General features: G+C 39.1%; 1 long non-coding RNA gene across 1 annotated transcript in view; it reads right to left on the bottom strand.

The window, feature by feature from the left end:
• LOC132658481 (uncharacterized) overlaps positions 1 to 14,669 on the bottom strand; it is a 32,972-nt gene extending 18,303 nt beyond the window's left edge. Inside the window, exon 1 of the long non-coding RNA XR_009598165.1 lies at positions 14,420 to 14,669. This is a non-coding gene — a long non-coding RNA (uncharacterized LOC132658481). The remainder of the gene's footprint in view (positions 1 to 14,419) is intronic.
• Positions 14,670 to 15,299: the final 630 nt, after the last annotated feature.

The raw sequence follows: 15,299 nt of genomic DNA, 5'->3' as shown, positions 1-15,299 counted from the left end.
GATTTACAAAGCCAGTGCTCTATAGAAAACTAATAAATTGTGCTATTGGTTATTTTTGTATTCAGAATTCAATGGTTTATGTCCAAAACTGCTAAATAAAAAGTTTTCTTTTAATTGCTATTCTACCTGGCATGCAAGCAAATTTAGTGAAAATAGGAAAAATATGTTATCATCTCTTTTTTGTCCTTGCCTCCCAAAGAGACAAGTATATTGGTCACATGAAAGTTCATCTATAAATGTATGAAATTAGATTAACCTCTCATTGACTTAACAAAGACTCTTGGCTTTTTGTATCATGCATGCATCTATGCAAATAGATACGTATCCCATATGTTTGTTTCAGCTTCAATGCTTTCTTAATACCATCCAATAGAAGTGGAGGATTCTAACCCACTTGGTTGTGTATGTGGCAGCCAGGGTATTTGGCTCTGATCTTAACCAAAGGAAGCAAAACCAGTGCCTTTGCAAATGTCTGTACATGGCACATCACAGTACAGACACAATTTATCATTTATTTTGATCATTTATACTGACTTGATCATCAACTATTTAATAACTCCATCACAGACTAAAAAATAAATAGATTGTTTATTTGGGGACAAAACTTACTTACACCAGTTCATGTTGACACAATAATGTCTCTGTCTTATATTATGAAAAGTGCTGGTGACTGTTAATTCTCAGAGAAGGTAGACAAGTAGCAGAACAGGATACTTCCAGCCTCCTCTGCAGTGGTGCCACAAAGAAAAACCTTGTCCAAGATGCACACTGTCAGAGATTATCTCATACCCCTGTCAAATGTGGATTATAAAGACCCAGCAAAGGAATAAAGTAACAAAAATTACCTCTACTCCTCCCACTGAATACAACAGCCACAAATTACTGGAAATCTTCCCAATTATGGCTCTAAAATTGAGCCTTCAATTGGGAGCTAACAAAGCCTACTCCACTGCTAATCCTCAGATAATTACAAAAATTCAAAATTGCCTGTCATGTGATTGAAGTAGACACTTATAAGGCAACAGGGTGGCCATGGTCACTAAAGAGACAGGAATTCAGATGAAGGATGTGACCCTGTGGGTGTTAGCACATGCAGAGAGAGGGGACACCTCTCTTCTATGCTTGTTGACCTCTGTGCTCCATGCTCCGTCTCCGGGTCTAAACGCATTCACCCAACTTGGCATCTTTTTCAGATGTTCCCATGAGAAATCTTTCTGTATTCTCCTGTATTCTCCAAGCATATAGTTGGTTCTGATCCTTAAAAAGGCTGACCTATGTTGGGTCAATCCACCATTAACCTACAATACAAGCTAATTCTTTCAAAAATTCAGTTTTAGCAAATGTTCAAAAGAGTACCACATAGGAACATTTTATACAGATAAAAGAATTATAAAATAAGCTCATAGAGTATAGCATCTTATATATCTGATATTCTGAGTTTACCAGTTACTTGTAAAAGCATTACAAATCAACTAGTTTCCTATCTCATAAGGTCCTACACCACATCTATGAAAGCAACCATGACCCCTCTAGCCTTCTTGGTGTCCTAGTAATTGATACAACACATTAGAATTAGTCACACTATTTAGCAGCTAATCGCTTGCTATCATGTAATTGTTTTCTAATTATTTCATGTACATTATTCTTGGCACCACAAAGTTGCAATCTTTAGATTAAAGTGACTATATCTTATCCACCGATGTGTGCCCTGCACCTTTTGAATTTGTGCTGATCACATAAAGAGCACTCAATACTAGCTTACTTTTCTCTATCTGTGTATGCTCACAGCATGCAAGATATCACATCCACTATCAACACAGCCCTATCAACTGTACTTCAATAACCTAACGCTCTCTCTTCTTCTGTCTACAGTCTCATCTTATAGATTTAACTCCATCTCCTGTATGTCTTAGATGTTACATCATGGCCAGACCTTAGTCAATGATCCCTTATATTTCTTTACATTCTCTTTCCTCATGGAGCCTATACATACTCTTGCAGGCAGGAACTGTAACTAAGTCATCTCTATCTCCACCGTGCCTAGCATAGTGGAGCCCAAGTAAGAATACACATGGTATTTTACCCTTTTTCTACGTGTCCCAAAATTGAATGCAGTACCTGACACATGGTAGGTAGTCAACAAACAACTTGTTAAATGAATTAGTAATGAGATAAACATAATTAAAAATTAAGCTAGATTGAGCTTAAATAAAACATTCTTTGTTAAAAATATAGGCATATACAAACTCTGATTTTCAAAAAGTTGTAGAAATAAGAAACAGAGTTGCTAAGTTATTTATACTATACAGATCTAACTTTGGCAGCTTCAAATTTTTTCCTGATCAAAATTCCAACCAAGGAATCTAAACTTAGCAAATTAAAAGGGGGAATGAGATGGGGGAGTAGAGGACATGAAGCTCACCTCCACCACAATCAAAAAAACATATATGTATAAAAATTCTCACAGTAAACTGGGAATTGGCAGAAAAACTCCTATACAACTAAGGCTGCAAGAAAGATTCACATGTAACTGGGTGCATGCTCGGTCATTACGTCATGTCCAATTCTTTGTGATCCTACAGCTCGGCAGGCAGGATCCTAAAGGAAATCAGTCCTGAATGTTCATTGGGAGGACTGATGCTGAAACTGAAACTCCAATACTTTGGCCACTTGATGAGAAGAACTGACTGATTGGAAAAGACCCTGATGCTGGGAAAGATTGAAGGCAGGAGGAGAAGGGGATGACAGAGGATGAGATGGTTGGATGGCATCATTGACTCAAGGGACATGAGTTTCAGTAGCTCTGGGAGTTGGTGATGGACAGGGAAGCCTGGAGTGCTGCAGTCCATGGGGTCGCACAGAGTTAGACACAACTGAGCAACTGAACTGAACTGAGGCTGTCAGGATCCCCTGTCCATGGGATTCTCCAGGCAAGAACACTGGAGTGGGCTGCCATTTCCTTCTCCAGTAACTGGATAAGATGGGTGGGGTGGAGGGAAACATTGGGTCCAGATTTGTGCCACTGAAAGGTGTCTAAGAGGACAAGAAGGACGACATGGAGAGTCTCTCACCCTGGGAAGTGACTCGGGGTGATTGTGTCTCAGTCCTGACCTCCTACATGTAGGAAACAAGTTCCTTTGGTGCTGGGATAACAGCTGGGAGACCAGAAAGGCTGAAGAAGCCTTGTGAGCTGACCCTACCCTGAACAGGATGATGACTACCACTGAGCTGAGAGGAAGTCCCACCTGACACTCTGTGCAGGCCTCAGATCCTCCAACACCAGGCAAAACCACCTATCAAAGTGATAATGGCCAGCACACACTGGGGAAAGATGTGGCCTGCATCCACATTAAATCCAGTCCTCACACCAAAAATATTGGGCACACACAGCCAACACAGGAACACTTTCATGTTAAGAACCCCCCTTCTAGACCACAACAGATAACTGTTCCATCCAAATTTATAAAGTTAATAAATTGAAAAGGCAGAGGGATAACTCCCAAGTGAAATAGCAAGAATGAACCCCTGAAAAAATAAAACAGAGAAAATCAGCCTTCCAAGTCCTGAGTTCTGAAAGTTGAAAACAAACATGCTAACTGAATTAACAGAGAACACCAGTATAAACTCAGATCATTTTAACAAAAAACTAGAAACTATTAAAAAAAAGACCCAATCAAAAATATATAGCTCAATTTCTAAGATAAAAAGCACTCTAGAAGCCATGAATAGCTGACTAAATGACACAGAATAATGCATAAGGGATCTAAGAAGATAAAATTATGCAAATCATCCAATCAGAACATCAGACAGAGGAATTCCCTGACAGTCCCATAGTTAAGACTCTGTACTTGCAGTGCAGGGGGCCTGGGTTCAATGTCTGATTGGGAAACTAGGATCTTAAAAGCTGTGATGAGGCAAAAAAAAAGAGACAGAAAGACAAATAATAAAAAGAAACATATGAGATTTATGGGACATACACATAACAGGAAACCCAAAAGGAAAACAAAGAAGAGGAGGGGATCAAAAAATGTTTGAGGAAACTCCGGCTGAAAACTTACTAAATCTAAAAGCACAGAGGGTTCCAAACAAGATGAACTCAAACAACCACAAATGAAGACAAACCATAACCAAAATAGCAAAAGTTAAAGAAGAATTCCTATAGGCAGCAAGAGAAAAACAGAGTCACATTTGAGGGAATCCACATAAGACTATCAGCTGATTTTTCTGCAGAAACTTTGCATGTCAGAGAGGAAGGGCATGACATATTTAAAAACCCAAAGGGAAAATTACAATCTAGGATACTCTACCCAGGAAGATTATCATTTAGAATACAAGAGATAAAGAATTTCTCAAGCAAAAATAAAAGAATCCAGCAATACTAATAGTACTCTAGAAGAAAATGTTGAAGGATCCTCTCTTACTGGAAAAGAAGCAAATATTTATAGGAAAGGGAAAATTCCAATGGGAAAGGCAAATATAAAATCACTTTAATAGGCCAGTATACAGATTTTTTAAAATTATAAACACAACAATAACTACAGTAAACAGATGAGGGAAAAGTGTGCAGATATAAAATAGGACATCAAACACACAAAATGTGGGAGAGCAGAATAAAAACTGTAGATCTTTTAGAATGTGTTTGAACTTAGACGATCACAAATCGACCTATAAGTCAAAATACATAAACTCCACAATAACCACAACTAGAAACCTACAATAGATACCAAAGAAAAGAAAGAAACTTAAGCATTTCACAGAAAAGTCATCATATCACAATGGGAAAAACAAAATGATGAAATGAACAGAGAGTAACTACAAAACAAGCGGAAAAGAAGGAATAAATGGCAATAAGTACACACCTATCAGTAATTACTTTAAATGTCAAGAGATTGAATGCTTCAGTCAAAAGACATAGGGTGCCTGATTGAACAAAAACAAAAACAAAACCCTTCAATATGCTTCTTACAAGAGACTCACTTCAGGCTGAAAGACACACAGACTAAAACTGAGGATATGGAAAAAGACATTTCATGTTAGTGGCAGTGACAAGAAAGTAGAGGCAGCAAGACCATATCGGACCAAACAGACTTTAAAACAAAGACTCTGACAAAGGATACATAGGACATTGTATAGTGATGAAGGGATCAATATAAGAATATTATATAATATATATGCACCCAATATAGAAACACTTAGGTGGAAAATTCTGAAAGAGATGGGAATACCAGACCACCTGGCCTGCCTCTTGAGAAACCTATATGCAGGGCAGGAAGCAACACTTAGAACTGGACATGGAACAACAGACTGGTTCCAAATAGGAAAAAGAGTACGTCAAGGCTGTATATTACCACCCTACTTATTTAACTTCTATGCAGAGTACATCATGAGAAACATTGGGCTGGAAGAAGCACAAGCTGGAATCAAGATTGCCAGGAGAAATATCAATAACCTCAGATATGCAGATGACACCACCCTTATGGCAGAAAGTGAAGAGGAGCTAAAGAGCCTCTTGATGAAAGTGAAAGAGGAGAGTGAAAAGGTTGGCTTAAAGCTCAACATTCAGAAAATGAAGATCATGGCATATGGTCCCATCATTTAATGGGAAATAGATGGGGAAACAGTGGAAACAGTGTCAGACTTTATTTTTTTGGGCTCCAAAATCACTGCTGATGGTGACTGCAGCCATGAAATTAAAAGATGCTTACTCCTTGGAAGGAAAGTTATGACCAAGCTAAGCAGCATATCAAAAAGCAGAGACATTACTTTGCCAACAAAGGTCTGTCTAGTCAAGGCTATGGTTTTTCCAGTGGTCCTTTATGGATGTGTAAGTTGGACTGTGAAGAAAGCTGAGCACTGAAGAATTGATGCTTTTGAACAGTGGTGTTGGAGAAGACTCTTGAGAATCCCTTGGACTGCAAGGAGATCCAACTAGTCCATTCTAAAGGAAATCAGTCCTGGGTGTTCTTTGGAAGGACTGATGCTGAAGCTGAAACTCCAATACTTTGGCCACCTCATGCGAAGAGTTCACTCATTGGAAAAGACTCTGATGCTGGGAGGGATTGGGGGCAGGAGGAGAAGGGGACGACAGAGGATGAGATATCTGGATGGCATCACCGACTCGATGGACATGAGTTTGGGTAAATTCTGGGAGTTGGTGATGGACAGGGATGCTTGGTGTGCTGCAATTCATGGGGTTGCAGAGAGTTGAACAAGACTGAGCGACTGAAAATGAACTGAAATATGTAAAGCAAATACTAAATATGTAAAGCAAATACTATCAGATATAAACCAGAAATTGACAGTAATACAATAGTAGGAGGCTTTAACACCCACTGACATCAATGTGTCAACAGATCATCAGAAAGAAAATCAACAAGGCAACAAAAGTCCTAAGTGACTCAATAGACCAGTTAGATTCAATTGATATCTACAGGACATCACATCTGTAAGAGCAGAACACACATTCTTTTGAAGTACGCATGGAATGTTCTCCAGAACAGACCACATACTGGGCCATCACAAAACAAGCCTCAACAAAAATTAAGAGAATAGAATATATTAAACATCTTTTCTGATCACAATGGTTTGAAACTAGAAATCGACTACACAAAGGAAGAGAAAAAGAATAAATATGTGGAGACCAAACAACTTTCCAGTAAAACACCAATGGGTCAAAGATGAAATCAAAGAGGAAATTTAACAACGTCTGGAGAAATATAAAAATGAAAACACAACTTTCCAAAATCGATGGGATGCAACGAAAACAGTTCTAAATGCAAAGTTCATAGTGAGATAGGCTTTCCTGAAAAAGAATGAAAAGTCTCAAACCAACACCCTACTCTAGCACCTAAAAGATTTAGAAAAAGAATACACAAAGCCCAAACTAGGCTGAAAGAAGAAAAATCAGAGAGGAAATAACTAAACAGAGACAAAAAGTGGAAAAAGATTAATGAAAGAACTGGCTTTTTTAAAAGATAAACAAAAGTAATAAATCTTTATTCAGGCTCACCAAGCAGAAAAGAGAGAAGACTCAAACAAAATATGAAATGACATGAAACTGTAGTTTCTCAGTCGTGTCTGACTCTTTGCAACCCCACAGGCTGTAGCCTACCAGGCTCCTCTATCCATGGGATTTTCCAGGCAATAGTACTGGAGTGGATTGACATTTCCTTCTCCAGGGGATCTTTCCAACCCAGGTCTCAAACTCGGGTCTCCCACATTGTAGACAGACGCTTTACCATCTGAGCCACCAGGGAGGGAAATGACATAGGAAAAATAAAATCCAATACCACAGAGATACATAAAAAGAAGAGAACTCTATGAACAGTTATGTGTCAAACTTGACAATCTAGAAAAAAATTAAAAAATATACCTCCTGCTAAGACTGGGTCCAGAAGAACGAATTTGAACAGACCAATCACCAGAAGTGAGGCAGAATCTGCAATTAAAACAAAAATCAAACCCTCCCTGCAAATAAAAGTCCAGGACTGGACAGCATCACTGCAGAATTCTACCAAACATATATATATAAGAACTTATATCAATCTTTCTCAAACTATTCCAGATAACTGAAGAGGAGGAAACACCCCCAAATTCATTCTACAAGGCTACTATTATGACCCAGAAATCCTACTGCTGGGCATACCCACTCAGGAAACCAGAATTCAAAGAGACATGTGTACCCCATGTTCATTGCAGCACTGTTTATAATAGCCAGGACATGGAAGCAACCTGGATGTCCATCAGCAGATGAATGGATAAGAAAACTGTGGTACATATACACAATGGAGTATTACTCAGCCATTAAAAAGAATACATTTGAATCAGTTCTAATGAAGTGGATCAAACTGGAGCCGATTATACAGAGTGAAGCCAGAAAGAAAAACACCAATACAGTATACTAACGCATATATATGGAATTTAGAAAGATGGTAAAGATAACCCTGTATGCGAGACAGCAAAAGAGACACAGATGTATAGAACGGTCTTTTGGACTCTGTGGGAGAGGGAGAGGGTGGGATGATTTGGGAGAATGGCATTGAAACACGTATAATATCATATAAGAAGTGAATCAGCAGTCTAGGTTCGATACAGGGTGCAGGATGCTTGGGGCCGGTGCACTGGGATGACCCGGAGGGATGGTGTGGTGGTGGGGAGGTGGGAGGGGGGTTCGGAATTAGGAACACGTGTACACCTGTGGCAGATTCATGTTGACATGTGGCAAAACCAATACAATATTGTAAAGTAAAAATAAATAAATAAAAACAAACAAACAAGAAGACATTGCTGGAAATCCTGACAAAGCATGGTGGTTGCCCAAAGACAAGAAATTATGTTGTGGTTAAAATGATGAAATAAACATGTCCTTTTTTCTCTTAAAAAAAAATAAAATAAAATTAAAAAATAAACGAAACAAACACACTACAAAAAAAGAAAATCACAGGCCAGTATCTTCAATAAATACAGATGCAAAAATCCTTAACAAATAGTAGCAAACCAAATCCACAAAAATCAAAAGGATCATCACGATCAAGATGGATTTATCCCAGGGTCACAAGGATGGCTCAACACAGGCAAGTCAATGAATGTGATATACCACACTTAACAAAAGGAAAGAAAATCCGCATGAGCATCTCAATAGATGCAGAAAAGGCATTTGATAAAATTTAGCATCCATTCGTAACAAAAAAGTCTCATTAAAGTGGGTCTAGAGGGAACAAATATCAACATAATAAAAGCCATTTATGACCAACACACAGTCAACATGATACTCATCAGTGAAAATGTGAAAGCCTTCCTGCTAAATTCAGGAAAAAATGACACGGAAGGCCTTTCTCACCTCTTCTCCCTAAAATGATATTGGAAGTCCTAGCCACAACAGTCAGTCAGAACAAAATAAAGTGTATACAAATTGGAAAGAGATAAAACTGTCACTATTTGCAGATGACATGATACTCTACACATAGAGAACCATAAAGCCTTCACCCATAAACTGTTAGAATTAATTAATGAATTCCACAAGGTTAGTAGATTACAAGATGAATAAACACAGATCTGTTTTATGTCTATACACCAGTAACGAAATCAGAATTTTTTAAAAAATCTTATTTAAAATGATACCGAGACACACAGAGGAATAAACTTAACCAAGGAGGTTAAAGACCTATACACTAGAACTATAAAACAATGATGAAGGAAACTAAAGAGGGGCCAAAGATATTATAAGACATCCCATGTTCTTGAGTTGGAAGGATTCTAGTATTAAAATGGCCATACTACCCAAAGAGATCTGTAGATTTAATCTAATCCCTAGGACAAAATCTCTAGGACACTTTTCCCCAAACTAGAACAAATACTGCTACACTATATATATGAAACTACAAAATACCTAGAATTGCCAAAGTAATCCTAAAACAAGATAACAAAGCTGGATGAATAGTCCTCCCAGACTTTAGACTATACTACAAAGCTATGATAATCACAACAGCATAGTATTGGCACACAAATAGATACATCAGTGGAAGAGAATAGAGAGCCCTGAAATAAACTCATGCACTTAGGGTCAATTAATCTATGGAAAAGGAGGCAAGAATGTACAATGGAGAAAAGCGTCTCAATAAGTGGTACTAGGGAAATGGGACCACTACATGTAAAAAATGAAATTAGAACATTCTCTAACACCATATACAGAAATGAATTCAAAATGGTTCAAGACCTTAATGCGAGATTAACATCATAAAACTCCTAGAGGAGAACACAGGGAGAACACGTTTTGACATAAATCATAGCACTATTCTGTCATATAAAGCAAATGAAATAAAACTAAAAAGAAGGAAATGTGACCTAGTTAATTTAAAATTTTTGCATAACAAAGGAAACCATCAATAAAACAAAAATACAGTCTATAGAATGGGAGAAAATATTTGCAAACGATATGACGAACAAGGGGTTACTATTCAAAATATACAAATCACTCATACAACTCTACATAAAAATTGAATTCAAAAATGGGCAAAAGCCTTGAATAGACATTTTCCAAAAAAAAATACACAGATGAATAATAGGCACACGCGCAACCTCTCTATCAGAGAAATGCAACCACAGCGAGGCATCACCTCACACCTGTCAGAATGGCTACAATCAAAGTCTATAAATAGTCTTCAGTTCAGTTCAGTTCAGTCTTACAGATGGCCAATAAACATATGAAAAGATTCTCAACATTGCTCACTTTTAGAGAAATGCAAATCTAAACTACAATCAGGTATCATTTCACATCAGTCAGAATGACCATCGTTAAAATGTCTACAATCAGGAGAGGATGTGGAGAAAAGGGAACCCTCTTGCACTTCTGGTGGGAATGTAGATCAATACAGCCACTATGGAGGACAGTATGGAGATTTCTTAAAACTCTTGGACTAAAATTACAATATGACTCAGCAATACCACTCCTGGGCATAGGCACTGAGAAAACTATCCATTCAAAGAGACACATGTACTCCACTGTTGTACTCTTTACAATAGACAGGACAGGGAAGCAACCTAGATGCCCATTGACAGATGAATGGATAAAGAAGTTGAACATAAACACAATGGACTATGACTAATCCATAAGAAAGGGAAGAGAATGAATCAGTTGAACTAGAATCTGTTTGTTTACAGAGAGTGAAGTAAGTCAGGAAAAGAAATATATATTGACATATACCATTTGGAATCTAGAAAAATGGTGCTGATGACCCTGTCTGCGGGGCAGGAATAGAGACCCGACTTGTGGACACAGCAGAAGAAGGAGAAGGTGGGATGAATTGAGAGAGCAACACTGAAACAAATCCATCACCACTGTAAAAGGCGTGGCCCAGTGGGAAGCTGGCGTACGACACAGGGAGCTCAGCTAGTGCTCTGTGACGACCTAGATGGGTGGAAGGATGGGGGCTGGGGGAGGTGGAAGGATGGGAGTTGGAGGGAGGTTCAAGAGGGAGCAGGTACATATATACTTACAGCTGATTCACACTGCTATACTACAGAAACTACCACAATATTATAAAGCAATTATTCTCCAACTAAAAATAAAACTTTATAAAAGTCTTAAATAACAAATGTTTGAGGGGATGTGCAAAAAGGGAACCCATGTACACTGTTGGTGGCAAAACAGTATGAAGATTCCTTAAAAAAGAAAAAAAAAAATGGGACTACCATATGACCCAGCAATTCTACTCCTGGGTCTATACCAGAAAAAAATAAGAACGCTAATTTGAAAAGATGCATACACTCCAATGTTCATAGCAGCACTGTTTTCAACAGCCAAGACATGGAAGTAATGCAAGTGGCCGTCAACAGATAATTGGCTTAAGAGGACTTGACATATACACCAAATGAATTATTATTCAGCCATAAAAAGAATGAGATACTGGCATTTGCAGCAACATGGATGGGCCTAGAGAATATTATGCTTAGTGAAACATGCTGGACAGAAAAAGACAGATACTACATGATTATCCCTTATATGTGGAATCTAAAAAATACAAATGAACGTACTTACAAAACAAACTGACTCACAGACACAAACAAGAATCTAGTTACCAGGCGGGTTACCCAAGGGGGAAAGGGAAAGGATGAGATCAAGGTATGGGATAAATTAATTAATTTATTTTTTAATTGAAGGATACTTGCTTAACAGAATTTTGTTTTCTGTCAAACCTCAACATGAATCGGCCATAGGTATACATATACCCCCCTTCCCTTTTGAACTTCCGTCCCATCTCCCTCCCATCCCACCACTTTAGGTTGATACAGAGCCCCTGTTTGAGTTTCCTGAGCCACACAGCAAATTCCCTTTGGCTATCTATTTTACATATGGTAATGTAAGTTTCCATATTGTTCTTTCCATACATCTCACCCTGTCTTCCCCTCTCCCCATGTCTATAAGCTCATTCTCTATATCTGTTTCTCCACTGCTGCCCTGTAAATAAATTATTCAGTACCATTTTTCTAGATTCCGTATATACGCATTCATAAAAGATATTTGTCTTTCTCTTACTGACTTCCTTCACTCTTAGACTCTAGGTTCATCCACCTCTTTAGAACTGGCTCAAATGCATTCCTTTTTATGGCTGGGATTAAGAAACAAACTACTATGCATAAAATAAATAGGTGACAAGATATACTGTATAATACAAGGAATTATACCCAGTACCCCATAATAACCTATAACAGAATATAATCTTAAAAAAATACTGAATCACTATGCTAGATACCCGAAACTAGCATAATATTGTGAGTTACCTATACTAAATAAAATAAAGTAAAATCAGCAAACCACATCAATTTCCATTTTCTTCCCCCAACTTCATTTTGGAGACTCTCTAGGAAATGTTCTTGAGGAAGTATGGAGCGCAGAGAAATACTCAAAATGCAGGACAGAGGGGTAGCAGAAAAATTAACATATTCCCTGAATATTGCACATATTAGTTATTCACACTGCTAGGTTTTATGCTTTGAACTGAAGTATGAGACACAAAGTCCACCACTCTGAGTAGAAGCTGTTTTAGATGTAGAGGAGGTCCAGTGATTTCCTCTAAAGATCTGCCACTCATCCCCCTTCTCAGCTTTAATAAATCTGCCAAATTGGTCTTTATAAACCCAACATTACTTCCAAATGGTAAACAAGGAAACGCCAGGAGCCACATAAGGAGAGAGGATTCAGGTGGAGAGAATAAAAGGAGAACACAGAGGAAAGAGCACAGAAATGTTGCTTACGTTGCAACAGTGCCACCAGAGCCTCTGTGTACATACTGACCTGGATTGAAGTGTCCTCTTCATGACATTTTATGTATTTATTTTTTCTTCATGACATTTTAAAGAAGAGGTATTTTTGCTATTTCATCTTGCAATATAGAATACATATGAGGCAAGAACCGGATGTACTATCTATCACAGAAGCGATTTCTGCTCCGGCAGCATGATTTCTAGTATCAGCAAATCACCTCCATTCTTTGCCCAGAAATCTTGAGTTGGTACACAACTCCACCACCTCAAAAACCAAAGTCACAGGCCACACACCTGCTCTGACAGCCACCTGGTGTCTGACACCATCTGGAGCTCTGCTTTCAGGAGGCCTGTCAGCAAACGGTCTCCTCTTCCCCAGCTGGGTTTTCCTGGTTCCTGTGTTCAGTGTGAGTGACTGATTTACCGAGACACCACGGAATACTGCAGCTTCCCTTCTTCTCTAAGAAGCCATGTGTGTTTCACCTGTGTTTCGCGTTAGGTATACATTCACACCTGAGCCATATCAGCTAATATCATCGCTCCCTTTTTCTCTCCTCAAAACCAAATGATTTTGACCTTTTATGGTCTCTTAATCTGGGCCCTAAAAAGTCATTCAACTTACTCTTGCACAAATTTATGTTACTTTGCTGGACTCAATCATCATTATCTTGTCTTCAATTTTAATATTTACTTCTAAACATTTTGATAAAGATTCCAGTCCAAGTAGAAAACTCCCCTAACACTACCAAAGATTTGTAATACTTGTTTCGAATCACATCAAAAAACACCCCAGTTTAACAGCTAAGTGCTGAAGACTATGGTGTGTACACTTTGTCTTAAGAAGTCATAACTTTCTTTAACCACGTAAGTAAGGAATTTAAAGCGGTGGGTTCTTACTCTGGAACCAAGAATTAACTTTAAAGAGAGGCTGAAACAGAATTGATTCCTTATAAGTGGTTAAACCATGGCACAGTTCATCTATCTCAAACTCTGAGCTGAACACTAAAGCTAGCTTTAAAAATATTCTGACAAATTTTCATGCAAACTCAACTGTACCATTTTCATCATCACAGGGTGAGATCATGACCTCAAAAACACACTCCATCCAGCTTTAACAGCTCCCTTGATTCAGTAGAACATGTTCCCCTTGTACTAAGCAGAAATCTGTTTCCCTGGGATCTCCACCCTTTTACTTCTGGCCTCTGGAGTCGTGGCCATATCAGCGAAATGTCTCCTTGCTCCCAAATGGCTGCCCTGAGAATATTTTAAGTTTTCCCCTTAGACCATTTATCATCAGTTCAGACGTTTCTAGTTTCTTTACCAGTGGCTTCCTGGCCAAGCCACCCCCTAATCACTCTCCTCTGGATGAAATGCAATCTGAAAGCACCCCCTCAGAACGTAAGTCTTGAAACTGAGTTCAGTGAACATATCCCTTAAGTCTGTCTTCTCCGTAGGATGCAGGTCTTCTTCGCAGGATGTAGAAAGCTGAAAAGAACAGCAGCCATCTACAACCACATCAACACAGAGACACACACACACGACATAATTTGCAAGCTGACAACTGTCTCAATTGTACCAGAAAGCTGAGGTTACAAAACTACAAGTAACTCAGACTGTAAGGGAAGGCAAGACCCTCTAGGGAGAAGAATGCACACACCTGTTCACGGAGGAGAGATGCTTCTGGGCACCACACACATACACTTGAAGGGACAAATCAGCTAAAAGTCTGAACAAATTGCTAACGGCTGAATGTGGGCCAGGGTGACAATGTAAAACTCCAGTCACCAGAGGCCCAAGGAGAATTTGTACCCTTTCGCAGGCTCCTTCTCCACTTAAGGTGTTCCGTAGGAAGATGAGCGGTGGGTGAGAGTTCAGGAGGCTCACGCTGGGGAGACATAGAGGCAGGGAGGAGCCTGGCTGCGAGCAAGCGCAGAGCCCCTCTGGACACTTCCCCCCGCCCCCAGAAGAAAAGCCAGAAGCTTTTGGAAGAAGAGAAACAAATCCCATCACCTGAGGGCACAGGTGAAATTCACTGCGTCAAGAGAAGCGAACAAACAAAAGCTGCTGCTCGGAAGCGGCCGGTACACGTCCCTGGGTCTAGATTTTGAGGGATGTCCCGCCAGGGAGGCTAGGCCAGGATCACAGGAATAAAAGCCCCAGGATGCGTGGCCAGAGAGCTGTGTCTGCAGCAATCACCGAGTCATCATTTCTAATACTTGTACGTCTCCCTTCAATGCTAAACGTTTCCTGGCTAATCTCATTCTTGACTCTTAGAAAATTTTTCTAAAAACTCGCTCCTGCTTTTCCCCTAGTTGGGCTTCCAGGCGAAGCCTTTTGAATGGCTGCTAATGAATGAGGTTTAGGCAATCCCTTTCCGCCGGGGCTTTGAAAATAGATAATAAATAGAGAGGGGGAGAAAAGGCTTGGCGGATTAAAAATTCAACAGCCCTCGCAGTTTAGCTGTTCTGTTTTTATGCTAACCTTTCTCCAAATCGACTTTTTGTATATTGAGATGATTGAGACAGAACAGGGTTATA

Source organism: Ovis aries, chromosome 23 (genome assembly GCF_016772045.2).
Source record: "Ovis aries strain OAR_USU_Benz2616 breed Rambouillet chromosome 23, ARS-UI_Ramb_v3.0, whole genome shotgun sequence".
NCBI classification, from domain to species: domain Eukaryota; kingdom Metazoa; phylum Chordata; class Mammalia; order Artiodactyla; family Bovidae; genus Ovis; species Ovis aries.
Note: the sequence above shows the minus strand (reverse complement) of the source record. Positions and strands in the feature narration are given on the sequence as shown.